We start from the raw sequence: 4,203 nt of genomic DNA on the forward strand, positions 1-4,203 counted from the left end.
ATTAGCTATTTAAGTATACATATGGGGTCCTTTCTAGAGAAAATGTATTTGACAATACAGCGATCAGAAAGGAGTCCATTTTATGGGGGGTTGGGGACCGGAGAAGACCTGTAAAGCATGGGGTAGTGACTGGCTATAGGCTAGGTTCCTCTAAGCAAAAAGTATTTTAAATATTTTTTTGTTTTTATTTAAAAAAATATTTGAAGAAATATTCACTTTTAAGCTAAAAAATTACTTTTTTCATTGTTTTAGTTTAAAAGTGGATATTTTTCAAAATATTTAGATAAAAGTAAAAAAAGAATTATTTTTTTGATTCGTTTCGTCGAGAGGAATTAATAATTTAAGTTTGGCGAAAACTAATAAAAAATGCAAAAAGTGTGCAGAAGGAAGTGCGTGCTTAGCTAGCAGAACACCACCTAAAGCTGTGTTTGGTTCAATTTGCAGTGTGTCTCTCGATTAAAATGAAGAAAGTTACAAACTGATACAGAAATGTAGAGAGAGAAGATGAGGGAGAAATCCTCTTTTCATTTCTTTTTTTTGAAAAGGAAGAATCTCTTGCTCATATAGAACAAAAAACTGTCTGAACGCTACAGATACTCCAACCCCGGAGCCCTTCGTTAGGTAACAAAACCACAACTTTCGGGTTTATTCATACGGGTCGGGTCGGTACTCACCTTGCACATGAAAATAAGCTCCACACAGGGATAATAAACGAAAGGTAATGAGGACGACAACGGTAATTTAACCAGGCTCATCGGCCCCCCTTTATTATGTGTGGAGATGTGTAAATGGGTATGTGAATGAGTATGGTATTAGAATTATTCTTCATTTAATAGCTAGCTATTGTAGAAAATTGAAATTTTCCCTGCAGGCAAAATGCCTAGGAAGTATACTGCTGGAGATGTAGTCGTTGTAGGTGGGGTTTGAGAAATAGAGGGTTGGTATTACTTTTTAATTAATTATATCTTATAAATTTTAATAGTTTTATTTGATTTTAAAAATATTATATTGTAGAACTAATCGAAATATATCAAGATTTATATTGAATATTCATTACTAATTGAAGAATAGTAATTAATTTTTTATTCATTTAGAATAGAACGATGGACTATTAAAATGGGATGGAGAGAGTAGCTTTGCACAAGTCTTATACTACATCTGGTTAAAGAATTTTGCGAGTACAAACTCCTCCACCTCATCAAGTACGGCTGCGTTCTTGTAAATTTATAAGACAGCTATTTGATACTTTTTTTTCATCTTTAGTGAACTTTTTTTTGCTTTCATTCATAATTTTGTACTTTTTAGGCTCCTCTTGTCGAGATAGTTGATTTTTTAATCAAAAAAGTTCTACTCGAATCTAACAAAAATTCAGAAAAGACGAACAAAACACACAAAACGAAGAAAATAGTGCTCCAGTAATAATTAAGTTTACAAGAATGTGGGAGAACCCCCGACACCGATTTCGCTTAGCTGAGTAACCGTCTTATATGTTCTTATAAGTAGGGGTGAGCAAAATAACCATGAAACCGTGAATCCAATCCAAACCAATCCAAACCGAATAATTTGGTTTGGTTTTTTAATGATGTGGTTAGGTCTTGGTTTAAAAAAAATAAAAACCGTGTTAAATGGTTTGGTTTATGGATTTACGTTAATGGTTCTGGTTCCAAACCAATCCGAACCGTGTGATAGACACACACACATATAGTAGTATATAATTTGTTTAGATATACTTAATAAACTTAATTTCCTTATCTAATACTCTATTCCACCACCCTATTCTTTTCTTTCACTTTCAATATTAATTTCCTAAACTTCCTATTCCTACAATTTCATTATGCTAAGCATACATGGTTTGGGCTTAGTAAAATGATTTCCTACTCTTTTATCTCGGTAACTTACTTTCTAATGTATTCTATTCTTATTTAGTTGATTGATGTTAGTGAGTTTTGATGATTTTAATATATTAATTTCAATATAACTTTTAGTTTAAGTTATCTATGCAATTTTAAGTACTTAAAATAGTTTATAGTAATGATATCTCAATTTTAAACGAACCGCGGTTTAAAACCGAAACCAAACCGCCTTTGAATGGTTTGGATTGGTTTGGTTTTATGAATTTTATGGATTGGTTTGGTTCTCTAAATTCATAATCCGTAAGTAGTGGTTTGGTTATTGAATTACTATAAAATCAGACCAATCCGATCCATGCTCACCCCTACTTATAAGGCGCTCGTTCTCCTCACAATGACTACGTAAGTCATTTACGTTTCAGGGATATTCCTTGTGCGAGCAAAATACTTCCATGTACGGCTACCTTCTTTCATCCCATGCTTAAAAACATGTCTATCTTCTTTCATCCCATTCTTAAAACACGTCGCCAGTCGTTCTGCAATCTCGGCATCACTTTTGGGGGTATGACGACGGATCATAGCGATCACCAGCTGCGTACTACTTTCGCCAAACTCCTTTTTCCAACTCAAAGGTCCAGTCTGTATGAAAGATCATCAACAATCAATAGATTAAAATTATTAGCAACCCGATCCTAAATTAGGGGCGGAGTCAGAGATCTAGGGTTGTAGGGGACGACAGTACTTAGGGGCCGTTCTGGTTTCTCAAAAAAAGTACTTTTTGAAAAAGAAGGTAATTTCAAAGTTTCCAATCGAATTTTGATAATCCGAGCTGCTCAATGTAATCAGAACGTGATTTTAGAGGTAACCGCCCGGAAAGGGCTTCATCCGAATAGTTTTTTATTGAACTTTATTGAACGGTTCAATAAAAAACTGCTCAAATCAAGCCCTTTCAGATTATTTTTTTTGCCAATTTTTCGCGAGCACCCTGAAAATCACGTTTCGAACACATTGAGCGGCTCGGCTCATCAAAATTTGATCGAAAATTATGAGATTAAGATTTTGGGCTCATCAAAATTTGATCGAAAATTATGAGATTAAGATTTTGGGTGGGGGGGGTGGGGGGATTATGAGATTAAGATTTTGGGGGGGGGGGGGGGGGGGGGGGGGGGGGGGTTAGAGGTTTTTTTAGGAATTCCCGAAACCTCCCCGAATAAAAAATTGTTAGTTATTAATAGCCTTTAGAGCACCGATTTATGTGCAAAAACTGTCTCGATATTCATAAAGGAAAATGATATTAGCACTCCAAAAAATAAAAGAAAGTGGCTTTAAAATTACACTGATTTTGGAGTGTCTGTATCAATTTTTGGAGTGCCAATATCATTTACCATTCATAAAATTTGCACAAAAACATATAAACGTGTATTCGTAAGTGTATAAAATGTGTATTTGGAAATTTAACTTTTTAAGCATTTGGTGAATAACGTCCACACTTATTGTAGTGGGCTAGAGTGTCCCTTTGGGCCTAACGGATCAGCATGCGGAGCAAGCATGGCGTTGCGGCCTGACCATGCGGACCAAAGGAATCCAACTACTTCGGCTCGGGCACCTCAAAACCCAACTACTTTGGCTTGGGCACACCTTATTCGGACCGAAGGAATTCGGGTCAAGTTTGGACGGACCCGGCTCAAGGCAAGAGGATCCGCGTGTTTGGCGGAGAGGCTATTTAGGCACATAAGCGTAATTGCTAGGTTCGGTACGTCATGCATGGCGTTACACCAAATAGTTAGGGTATGTGTCGAGCACGAGGAAACCGTGGTTTAAGAATCCTATATAATTAAAGTACAGTTCTATAACCTAATGAGGTACGTTGTTTATCCTAATCTAGAGCTCTACACCTTTTGTTTGATCGGCAGATCATCTCTATACTTTCTCCCTTACTGAAAGAACTTGCTTGACTATCAGAGTGTCAGACACTAACGCTGGTTCTCTGCCTTGCAGTACTAGGTTTGGAAGAGGAGCTTTGTCTCAAATCCAAGCTAGATAACCCGTTCAAGAGATTCTGATCAAACACCACACACCCTTATTACTCGTTGGTTAGCAATGTTTTTTTAGTATTAAAAGAAGGGAAAAAGTTATAATTTTAATGAGGTTGCTGTGCTTTGGGCAATTTCATATGACTTGTAGGGACAATATCGAAAAATATATGAAAATGAGGGGGGTCAACCCTACTTGACCATATAGAACCCTGCTCACATAATTAATAAGCCTTTCAAACAATATGTGTTTATCAACTTACACTCCGTTTGTTTCAGGCGAAAAACATTTTTTGAATACTAATGTGTTTTCCACTGTT

The sequence above is a fragment of the Rhododendron vialii genome, chromosome 10a, assembly GCF_030253575.1.
Source record: "Rhododendron vialii isolate Sample 1 chromosome 10a, ASM3025357v1".
In the NCBI taxonomy this organism is placed as follows: domain Eukaryota; kingdom Viridiplantae; phylum Streptophyta; class Magnoliopsida; order Ericales; family Ericaceae; genus Rhododendron; species Rhododendron vialii.